Source organism: Astatotilapia calliptera, chromosome 6, assembly GCF_900246225.1.
Source record: "Astatotilapia calliptera chromosome 6, fAstCal1.2, whole genome shotgun sequence".
Classification (NCBI taxonomy): domain Eukaryota; kingdom Metazoa; phylum Chordata; class Actinopteri; order Cichliformes; family Cichlidae; genus Astatotilapia; species Astatotilapia calliptera.
In genome coordinates, this window is record NC_039307.1 from 5,202,158 (window position 1) to 5,214,961 (window position 12,804).

Here is a 12,804-nt window from a genome sequence, read left to right on the forward strand (position 1 = left end):
AACACAGTTTGTCTCGGACTTCAGCTAGAATGAAAAAAAGACACAAAACTGGATTTATTCCGTTTGTTTAGGCTGCACAGCTGTTTCTTCTTCTCTCGTTCTCTCCCCCTCTCTCTCCTGTTGCTACTTCAATCATGAAAGGATCAATGATCAGCTGATCGGCTTTTCTGACGCAAGTCCCGTCTATCTTGTTTGTTTATCTCCCACTTTGCCAGAAAGAGGAAACCGCAGGATGTCGCACTAAACAACAGCAGCACGTTTAAGCTTGATCAGCTGTTGTTAGAATTAGTATCAGCTGATGTTTGCTGGAGCCACAGCTGTAAAGCTGCTGGTCATAATATCGGTTTGGTTATGTGGTGAGAGGGAAACATGAAGATGAAACCAGGAGATGTCCTCACTGGATCATCAGAGCTGAGCAGGTGATGGAGAAACAGGTTTACCTTTTAGGTGACATGAATGAGTTGAAGGGAAGTTATGAACTGTTTCTGAGAGACAAATAACACCAGGATCCTTTTCTATGTAGCTGACAGCTGGTAACTGTGCAGGGGCGGATCTAGCAAAGTTTTGCCAGGGGGCCAGGTAGGGCATTAACAGGGAAAGGGGGGCACAAAGAAATACTTTTCTTTCTTATTCTCATTTAAAATGTCTCACTTTTAATGCACCTTATAATCCTGTGTGCCTTATGGTCCGAAAAATACGGTAAATTTAAATCTGCATTTTACTGAAGCCAGTATAAGGAGTTGAGAAGTGATATGCTCTCTCTTCCTATTTTTTGTTAAAATTCTAGCAGCCTGGTTGAACTTTACCTGTCTGATAGTCTTTTTTCAAGCTGTATTACACTGCTAAATGCAATTCAATACAATTTTCAGTTGAGTTTTATTCATATAGCACCAAATCACATCACATGTAGAGCCAAACAAAAATTGCTCAAGGCAGTTTGCATATTTATGAATCCCGAAAAGGGGCCTTTCTGTGGGTTCTCTCTGGGTACTCGAGCTTCCTCCCACAGTCCAAAGATTGACTGTGGATATAAACAGCATAAATGTCTCTCTACATCTGTGACTGGCCACCTGTCCAGGATGTGCACTTTCATTTTATGACATCTGACATATTCTACAGCCTATCTCAGATGTACCCATTACTAGTAATAACACTACAATTTCCTGTAATGGAGCAAGGTATTGAGTTACTCTCCTCTGTTTAGTAATCACTTGGAATTATGTTGTTACTTGTGTATGATTATGTTGATGATGGGTGCATGAAAAAACCCTGAATATGTCTTTTTCTTTCTGTGCACTCACTCTATAATCAGCTGATTTCAGTTCGTGTGCAGGAAGGACGAACTTGGAGTGGTCTAAAACTTTTGCGAGGAGGAGACATGAATATTATTTTATTTTTCATTTTTTAGCATGTAGGTGTGTGCAGATGCTTGCAAACACAAAGCTAGTGAACAACCTAGAGTGATGATGAAGCTGAGTGCAGGCTGACCCCAGCTGAGCAGCCAGAGCCTGGCAGGAAACAAAAGCAGAGATGCACAGTCAGCCTTTGTTGCCTCCATTTCTATCTGTACCTATTTCTACTGCAGAATCGATTTTCTGTCCTCTTCAGGCTGGCTTTTGCCAGCTCTGCTTTCGGCATTGTGGTAATGACTTAAATCCCCCAAATAAACATCTCGTGAGTCAGTTGTGTTGGTGTGGGACTGTAAGTTGAAGTTTTACATTACTCCATAGCATGGCCTGAGATGCAATGTTACACACCAGTTAGCAATGCAAAGTAATGCAGTAAGTAACATACCATACCATACCATACCAACTTTATTTCTAAAGCACTTTAACATAAAACCAGGGTTTCACAAAGTGCTGTACATGTTAATAGCATACGTAAAGAAAATTAAAATGAGATACGATAAAATAAATAGATACAATAAATTAAAACATGTTAAAACAAATTGAGTCAACCCCTCTAATCAATGCCAAAGGCTTCAGCGAATAAATATGTTTTAAGAAGACTTTTAAATTCAGAGACAGAAGAGGCCTGCCTAACATGCAAGGGCAGATCATTCCACAACTTTGGAGCAGCTACAGCAAAAGCACGATCACCTTTAAATTTATACTTAGTTTTCGGTACCTTAAGGAGCTGCTGATTGGCGGACCTAAGGGAACGGGCAGGTGTATATGGTTGTAGTAGCTCCGAGAGGTAGGGGGGGGCCAGGCCATTAAGAGATTTAAAAGCAAATAAGAGAATTTTAAAAACAATCCTAAAATGTACAGGTAGCCAGTGGAGTGAAATTAAAATAGGGGTAATGTGCTCAAACTTTTTTGTTCCAGTTAAAAGACGTGCTGCAGCATTTTGCACAACCTGCAGGCGCCTAATGGACGCATCACTAATCCCAAAATAAAGTGCGTTACAATAATCCAGCCTAGAAGTAACAAAGGCATGGATTACTGTCTGAAAATGCTGTTTCGATAAGATAGGCTTTATTTTGGCTAATTCCCTCAAATGAAAAAAGCTAGATCTTACAACAGCTCTGACCTGGCTTTCAAGTTTAAGATTTGCCTCTATTTTAACTCCCAGATTAGTGATGACTGGTTTAACATACTGTGCCAGTGAACCAAGATCTATAATAGTGGCCTCAGAAGCGCCACCAAAAACCATCACTTCTGTTTTCTGTTCATTAAAATGTAAAAAGTTCAAAGCCATCCAACATATTAAAGTAATTAGGCAGTATAAAGCATAACTTTAAAAAAGAACCTGGTACTATGTGGGTTCTTCTTGAGTGGCAACTCTGGTAGTGGCAGTGATGATGTAGTTAGCGTGGCCTTGTCTACATTACATACATTCTTGAACCACAATATTAAAAGCAGCTGCCTAAAAAAGTATAGGTCTGAAATGTCGCACTTGTTAACAAACTATTGGATTGGATTCTGGGAAGACTGGAGACCAGTGCTGTGTTCTGCAGTGCGATTTCCATTATGGAAGTGTGCTCGGCCTGTTTATCTTGGTGGTCTGTGGCAGCATGTGTTTGCATGCAGCTAAGGTTTAAATTGATCTCCCTCCAGCTCCAGCTGCCTGGCAGGTACAGTGCAGTAAGTTTGTCACAGATTTTTTTTTTTTTTTAGAGTGAATGGGATTAAACCAAATCAAAACGCTCCATTAAACAACATGCTGCAGTAAAGTAAACAGGAGTGTGTGAAAACATTTCACAATCACTCATAGTGTTATAGTTTGATCCCTATAGCATGTACTTATCGACAGTATTTGTCATTATCAGCATCTGACTTCAGCTGGACATATACCATAAATACAGTAAAAAACAGCTTTGTGAAACCTTAAGATGAAAATGTGTTACCTGCACTTTACATGTTACATACAGTGTCAGGAAATCCCACCTGTGGAAGCAGCAACAGCCCCGATGAGGGCAGGAGGGATTCCCAGTATGGCAATGACAATGGCAGCAGCATAACAGGTTAACTGGGCTGTTTGTGATGAGGAGGCAGACAGCGTCCTCTGGTGGAAACTCTGAAATGAGAGACTGCCGAGACCCTGGGAGAAAAATAGCAGGATATGGGAGGAAAGTGCAAGAAAATGAGTGAGGCAAGGAAATGCAAACTTCAGCCAGCTCAGTGTTGCCCAACATTTCCCATCTCCATCGACTTCTATCTGCCTAAATCTGCTTATGGCCTCTTATCAACTGTTTAACCTTTATCATCTGCCTGCATTGGCTTTGGTTTTGTTTGAAAACTGGGAGTTTGCCAGCTTTTACAAACTTCACTCTGCTACTTGTCTGTGGTTTCGGTATAATTTTTAATTTAATAGTTTTTTGACAATAATGAGGCAAATATTAGTGACAAAGTAGGGAAAACAGTAAGTAGAAATTTTCATGTAAAATGGGTGTGTATCTGAAGTGAATGCTGAATAATGCTTTGATTGTGTCAGAAATACTTTCCCTGCTTCCCTTTCTTTTTTGAAATGTACACTAGTGTGCAAAAGTCTTGAACCAGCATTCATTTCTTCATATTTTGCTAAGAAAATTGGAAATATGTGCAGCAATTAATTGAAATGTGGAAAACATACATGGAAATAAAGTGTATAAGGCAAAAACAGAGTTTGTGCAATTCTAATGAGCTTGAAAGTCTCATGTTATCATTTATTTTGTATTTCCTCCTTTATTCTTAGCAGTTTTCTTGTGATTTCTTTAAGTATTCTTCAGAAACAGTTCTCCAGGCTTTTTGAAGCTCTTCTTTGGATGTGGGCTGTATTTTGTGCATGTCTGTCAAGATATCCAATACTACTTCATTAATGTTGAGTTCAGGGTCCTTTGTCAGCTCTTTATTGTATTTTGTTCCAACCGAAGGACTTGACTTTAAGATTCTGTTCCTTCTCTGCAGATACTTTTTCAGACCTGCCAGTTCTTCTAGTGTCCTCCACTTGTCCAGTTTCATTTTTAAGGACATGCTGTACATCATGCCAAGACAAGTTTTCGGTTAATAGCTCTTTGGGAATTACCTTTTTGTTGAAAAAAAAAAATACTATATTATACCTGTCAAACTGTGTTATGTTTGACATCTTTATGCTCGAATTACTTATAGGTCAGTATTTAGTGGCTTTAAAAAAATAAGAAAAATAATTTCTCTGGAAATGGTCTGGTACAAGGACTGGACTGAAGACCACTTTAAAAAATACAAGAAAGTCTGGCACCTTGGCAATGACCTATAAAGAAATGAGGAGGAATAAAGACCTCTGCACAATACTGCATACATGCAAAATGCCTTGAAGTGCCTATTTGTAAAGAGGCCGTTAGCCATCCAGTCTTAATGTCTAGAGGCAGTGAACTTGCTAATTTCCATTAAACAATTTTAAACAGGGCAAAAGAAGCAGCTGACAAGAAGTACAGTAGTGCTAGTGTTCACACTGGGAACAAATGATGTGTTTTTGTGACAGGCTTCTAGTAAAAAAGTGCCTTAAGATGCAGTTCAACATTGGTCCTTTTCTAAATTGTCTCATGTGTAGACGCAACACTGGTTCATCACTTGAGTTAAGTTGCCTTTTTATGCTTGAATGATTCATAGATTAGTGTTAAGTGGTTCACATTACTAGACATTTCCACCCACGGAAAGGTAAAAACTAAAGCTATAATGTAAACCAAATTCACATACCCAGTGTTAAAACTGTATGATTTATGTGGATGAAATTCTGTGAGATACACTCAGTATAACGAAACTCTGCTGCCACCCTGCAGACAGAAAAGCCGTTCTTTACAGTGAAAATGACTGCAGTGAATTAACATATATAAAAGAACATACAAGGTCCAATCAAAAAATTAAGTAACAGTGCCTGTAGAAGAATCTCATTCCTTACTGTAGGTGTACCATTACATACCCAACTTCCTCTGCACAAAGAGGAATCAAACTGGTGGATGCTCAGCTTGCCAGCATTAAGAAGTCATCAATCCACTTCCAGATATTGTCCTTATTCAGAGTGCCAACCCAAGGCTCCTGGAAGGTGTGGTTGAAAGCCGTCTCAGCGATGTTTACGGATGTTGTATTAAGGAGCGCAAAGGGGACACACCACTGCAAACAGATTGACATGATCACACCTAAGGCCTGAAAAAATTATATTGTAGTGCAGATGGCAGAATTATAGCAAATAAAGGACATCTTTGGTAGCACTGCAACTCACTAAACTGAGGAAAGCCACAGACAGCTGGATGATGTCGGTGTAGGCCACTGAATAAAGGCCTCCCAACAAAGTGTGGCCACAGCTGCAGAGATCCAAATAGAGTAGCCATAAGGTAAGTCCAGTATCACGCTCATAGTTGCACCTGTTAGAAAAAAACAATAAGCACAATCTTTTAAATGTTGCATAAGGCTAAGCTAAATAGTTTGTTAGATGCTAAGCATGCATGTTTACCTAAGCCAAGCAGAGTACACGACACCCACAGGACGTCGACCAGCAGACATGGCACTACAAGAGCACCGCTCAGTAATTTTCTATACTTTATCTGGAACGGGTCCATCATAGTGATGTATTTTCTCTCCCTCAATGGTTTGGCAATGAAAAGACCGCCTTAGTGGATGAGATACTGTTTGAACTATGTGATTTGGATTACGCTAAGCTACACAGAAACAATGTGCTGACATGTCTGATATGATTAGGAAGTGCGCATCACAATGGCACATGAGTGGTCTTACCTAATATGAAGGACACTGAATACTGTAAAGGCATGAGAGCCCATATTAAACCCATGTTGGGAGTGTACACCCTCAGCCACACCCAGGATAAATCCTCCTCTGACCCACGTAGCTGCAAAAGGAGGACAAAAACACAAGTTTATAGTAGTGTGGGTTCTTGTGCAAGACGAGCACAGTCGCAAGTGTGAGCATATACAGTGGGATGCAAAAGTTTGGGCAACCTTGTTAATAGTCATTGTTTCCCTGTATAAATCGTTGTTTGTTACAATAAAAAGTGTCAGTTAAATATATCATATAGGATACACACACACAGTGATATTTGAGAAGTGAAATGAAGTTTATTGGATTTACAGAAAGTGTGCAATAATTGTTTAAACAAAATCAGGCAGGTGCATAAATTTGGGCACTGTTGTCATTTTATTGATTCCAAAACCTTTAGAACTAATTATTGGAACTCAAATTGGCTTGGTAAGCTCAGTGACCCCTGACCTCAAGGGCGTAGATTTGGCATGGACGGAAGGGACATGTCCCCACCAATATTCAGCGATTATTGAGTTGTCCCCACCAATAAGTTGATCTATTCGAGTAAAGAAAATCAAACCCGATAGAAAGAAAAAAAAAAAACGAGCTGTCAACGTCTCATTCACCCAGCGGTGCAGAAAGAGTTAAATTACGTTCTCTACTGGAGTGCTACCTCATGTGACAAATACGGCCAATGTGATTGGCTGTGCCTTTCAGGGAGCTCTGTTTAGTTTTAGCAGCGGCAAACCTGCGCTGCGAGGAGGAGAGGAGGATGGCAGCAAAAAGGAAGAACCTGGATATCAGTATTTTTCATAGAAACTTGCAAGTCACTTAAAGCCAAATTAACTCATAAAATGTGTCCGTCATAATAACGTTACAGGCTATGTAGGCTTTGGCCCTGTTAGTTAGGGGTGGGTTTTTATAATCGATTTATTGATTAAAATCGATTCTGGCTTGGATAACGTGAAATCGATTCATTAAAATCCTGAATCGATTTTTTAATATAAATTTTTTTGCCCGAAATGCCAGAATCTCTGGTGAAACCTCACAAAATTTCAACAACCACCAAATTGTATGTAACCACGAATAATGTGTTTTGGAAACTAACTGCACAACTATTACACTATTAGTTCTCTCAGTCTCAGAGCAGCATTTCTATTTTTGATTGAAACTGTCAGAGAAAACTGCAGCCTCGAGCAAGCCCGGATATTGGGTTACAGAGGCTGTTAAAATTATATGTCTAACATTAAAATGTTGGTGACACAATAATTTCATCCTAATGGTACTGACATATTCATAGGGTTAATTTTTTAGACAAAATGTCACGAGGTAGTGATGATTTTGCAAATATTCCACCTTGTAGTGCAGTTTGCACAAATTGTTTTAAAAATGCACTCACCCATCACTGATGAGTCAAGATCTGCACAAATTGACAGAAACACTGAAGCAGCTACACATTTTATTCTTATTGTCATGTATGTCCTATTTGTCAGGTGACAGAAGAACCAACACAAAGCTCAGAGAGTAATGGTGACACAAGATCACAGGTGAAATTGGATGATGACTTGTTGGTTCATTACTGTATTTGAAGCACATGTGTGACTACATGTATGTGGAATGTCTCACTGTTTTTCATCAGGTGACAGAGGCAGCTCTGCCATGTTGTAGCTCGGACAGAGGTGAAGAGGCGAGGTCACAGGTGACTGACTGATGATTTGGTGCTATAGATTAACTAGTATTTATTATCATAACAATTGTTAGGCTGTTGATGTAAATTGATTCATTAGTGTATATTTGACAAAGAATCTGAATTGACACGTCTCACTTTTTATATGGCACGAATCCATGTGTTATTTTATCAGGTGGCAATATGTCCTAGTGCAGTCAGAGGGGAAGAGCCAGGGCCAAAGGTGAGGCACATCAAGCACAGAATAATAATTTTAATCTGAGGATAAAACGCATGCACTGAGGCTGAAAGAAGTGTCAGTGCTCTCAGAAGACTACAAAGATAGGTAAGGTTAACAATGACTCAAATGAGTTTAAACAATGCTGCTGTATGTCCACCAGGAGAGACTGGACGGTATAGATGTAAAACAAATATGCCAGCAGTTTATCTCAGTTAACGAGAGGAGCAGGCATGTGTTTGGCTCCTTCACATAGTGGACATTGAGTTGTTGTGTGGGACACCAGTAGCTGTAACAGTAGTTCATGTTTAGAATAGAAAATCTCAGCTCACTGATCTGATCGGGGCAGTATAGTTATAGTACACATTACTTCAGTGTACTATAACTGAAGTAATGTTGTTAAGTCCTTAAAGTCATATTCTTTTATTGTCATGACTGTATTTGAAGCTATTTATATTTTTGTATGATACCTGGTTTATATGGATTATGGCTGAAGTAAACTAAAGCCTAAAATACTTAGTCAGTCATTTGTTTAATAGTAATTTAACATTATGTAATTCACATATAAAACTATGAATTGTGATTTTAAATGGTTTAAAAGCATGTAGAATAGCATATGTAGGCAAGTATATTTCTCCTCTTTTTATTAAGAAGCAAAAACGAAAAGGAAAAAAAAGAAACAGGGCAGAGTTCGGTGGTTGAATCATCCGTCCCCACCAATGCCAAAACCAAATCCACACCGTTGCCTGACCTACATACACAGGTGAATCCAATAATGAGGAAGAGTATTTAAGGAGGTCAATTGTAAGTTTCCCTCCTTTTTTAATTTCCTCTGAAGAGTAGCGACATGGGGGTCTCAAAACAACTCTCAAATGACCTGAAGACAAAGATTGTTCACCATCATGGTTTAGGGCAGTGGTTCCCAAACTGTTTTTGCTAGGCCCCCCCAAGAAAAATCCCCCCCCCGCGCACACGCATGCACAAACACATCCTCCAACCACACACGCCCATATTTTGCTCCATTGCGGTTTATTTCACACCTCAAACATTTAGTAACCAATTAAGCAAATAGAAGTAATCTGCAATAAATTACAGGTAGTAAGAAAATAAACTACTAACTCTTTTACGCTACGTCCGCACCTACACGGGTATTTTTGAACACGCAGCTGTTTCGTCCACACGTAAACGGCGTTTTGAATCACCGAAAATGGAGATTTTTTAAAACTCCTTTTTTGCGTTTATGTGTGGACAGGAATACAGAGTTCATCACGCAACGTCAAAGGTATGTGCCTTTTTTCATGTCACGCTGTGCGCCACGTTATTGTTTACATGAGATGAATTGCAGAATGGCAGATAGTCAGAGACAAAATACTGTTAATCTATCTGCAGGTTTTACATGCTTACATATAAACATGCAGTTACTGTCCCTCCATTTACAAAGGCAGAGGCGTCACGGTGTAATTATTTTACATGTAGTTGTTTTTTTTCTCCTGTTTAATAATATTCAACATTGCTATCAATACATTTTTCAAAAAATGCCTCTCTGTGCAAAATGGGTTTTAAAAAATAAACAGCTGTGGGATACTGTTTGTCCATGATTTGAACCGGGGAAACAAATCGTGGCAGGATCAGCCTGATATTATTTGTATCCCACTGTAACTTTACTGTATAAAGATCTAACATCTCCAAAATGTCAGGAGTAGTTAGTCATTACAAGAAGTGTTTGTGAACTAAAAAATCAAGAATGTGGGATACTGTCCGTAATTTAAACAGCCCAGCGTTGCTCCTGACGAAGGGAAAACCAATTCTGCAGGGGAGACCTACCTCAGCACTTGTGCAGGTGAAGCCAAAGGGAAGATATGCCTCACCATATTTTCTAGTCTTTGGCTTAGAATGAAGTTGGTTTGGAAACATATTCAGCTATGCTTCATCTCCTGCTTTGCATTTGTGTGGGTGCCCGTGCTAGCAGTGTCGAAGCATTGTTTTTTTTCCCCCCCTTTTCATACTGCGCCCCCCCCCCCCTGCAATGGCTCTACGCCCCCCCTAGGGGGCGGGCCCCACACTTTGGGAAGGTCTGGTTTAGGGGAAGGATACAGAAAGCTGTCTCAGAGATTTCAGCTGTCTGTTTCCACAGTTAGGAACATGTTGAGAAAATGGGAGACCACAGGCTCAGTTCAAGTTAAGGTTCGAAGTGTCAGGCCAAGAAAAATCTCGGATAGACAGAAGCGACGAATGGTGAGAACAGTCAGTCAACCCACAGACCAGCACCAAAGACCTACAACATCATCTTCCAGCTGATGGAGTCACTGTGCAAAGCGGAAGCTGCACCGGGGCTGGATCTTTCAACAAGACAACAAAATCAAAAAATCCACTAAGGCATTCATGCAGAGGAACAAGTACAACATGGCCATCTCAGTCCCCAGACCTGAATATTATTGAAAATCTGTGGTGTGAGTTAAAGAGAGCTGTCCATGCTCTGAAGCCATCAAACCTGAATGAACTAGAGATGTTTTGTAAAGAGGAATGGTCCAAAATGCCTTCAACCACAATCCAGACTCTCATTGGAACCTACAGGAAGCGTTTAGAGGCTGTTATTTCTGCTAAAGGTGGATCTACTAAATATTGATTTCATTTATTTTTTGTAGTGCCCAAATTTATGCACCTGCCTGATTTTGTTTGAACAATTATTGCACACTTTCTGTAAACCCAATAAACTTCATTTCACTTCTCAAATATCACTGTGTGTGTCTCCTATATGATACATTTAACTGACATTTTTTATTGTAACAGCCAACGATTTATACAGGGAAACAATGACTATTAACAAGGTTGCCCAAACTTTTGCATCCCACTGTAGTTGTCCAAATATTACTGAGGGCAAAGTTTAGTCTGCTGAATGCATGAGGAAACCATATACAGACAGTAACAACATCTGCATGGATCACTGGCACTATCGTAATTAATACGGAGTCTCTGAACAGCCCTCTCTCTTTCAGTCTAGGAAAGCCGGCTAAGTCTTTGGAGGCAGCATAAACTGATGCTTGCAACAATCACCTTGTTTGCTATGTGTGTTAACTTGTGAAGCCATTAATCTGCATTAACCAGATTAGCAATAACAAGAAAATTAGTGAACTGCAATAATCCATGAAGCTGCAGCCTTACTGCTTTTAAATGATGCACTTGATGTACAATGATCTCAGATTACCTGCTGCAGAACCTCGACCACAGTGGCATGCCATTATATTTAAAAAGGACACAGTGAGTCTGTGCAGAGAGCCAAGACAGCTGTAGTAATGCTGAAGTACTGCTCCTTGACTCCAGCTGAGAGGTCTGTCATTGGTAAAAATCTTGATTCAGGCTCAGATGCAGAAACTGCAAGCATGAAAAGTGCATACCCTCCCTCTGAAATCCTGAACTTTGTGCACCACATTGCTAACTCTATTTAATCAGCCAAAATAAATGGCTCATTATACTCTGCTTCCAATGTCTCTGCATTTCAGTCCATTTTTACTCTCTAAAACATGACAGATAAAACTTTCAGTTTTAATTCACCTATTTCCTCTATTTCAAGCCAGTGCTCTCACACCCTTTACTCTGGTGCTGGAGTACGATATGCATTTTGTGTAACAAACTTCATGTGTGACTTTTCTCTTGTGTTTGGATACAGTGTTTGAAACACTGTATCCAAAATTACTCGAAACTTCAAAAAAAGTTACCAGCTGTGCTTCTGTAGCTAGATGCTGACACATGTAGCCGATACAACTTTACTGACATCTGCAAGTATGACAAGCATGAGGGAGAAAAAAACGTTAGAGCAGGGATGATGTGGTGGGTGCAAGGAGTGGATGCTTGACAGTATTCGCCTTAAACTGCCTGTCAGGTTTAATTATTCCTTAATTAAGTAATAACCCAGAAAACGTTCCATTACTTCAACTGTAAAACCACAGAACAAGTGACATAACCACATATAACCAGCAGGGTGTTCTAAAGCACCAATGCTTATTGTATGGTGTCAGTAAACAGTGAATATGGTTTTGCAAAGATAAATGGTGATGTTTGGGTAAGTATATAGATCAGACTGTACTCTAGTGTCAGATATTGGTTTATCTGGACAGACGAGAAAGCAGTGAATAACATAAACAGAGTACTGCTACAAAGCTTATTCAAACTATAAAATTATCTTAAATAATCTTTAACAGACAGACGGGTGGTAAACAGCAGATTAATCCACATTGTGACTGACTTCCTACCCAAAACTGAATTTCAAAAAGGACAGATCACAGCTGTTTTACTCACCAGGTGGTGTTCCTCCTCAGTCTGCTGTACTTGAGTAAGAGCACTTTTTTTGCTTGAATTAGGTTTTTATTTTTCCATCTTCAGTGGCAGCAAAAAGTGTCATAAAGTCTATAAAACTAAATGTTTTGTTTTCTAGTCCTTTGTCATTGCTATAACTAATTACACAACCAAACATGCAATAACTCTCTAGGGGCGTTTACAGTGTCTCTGCTCTGAAAACTCCTAATTGGGAGTCTTTCTGTTCAGTGACCGTGAGGTCCTGCAAAGCAAATGCTTCCTCTGGGAGGAAGAATTACTGGGTGGAATCAGGCTCTGTGGAGAAGGTGACCCACCCCACTAAGGGGAAAGGGGATCTTGCTCCGCTCCTAACCACAAGGGTGTATCACTTGTCT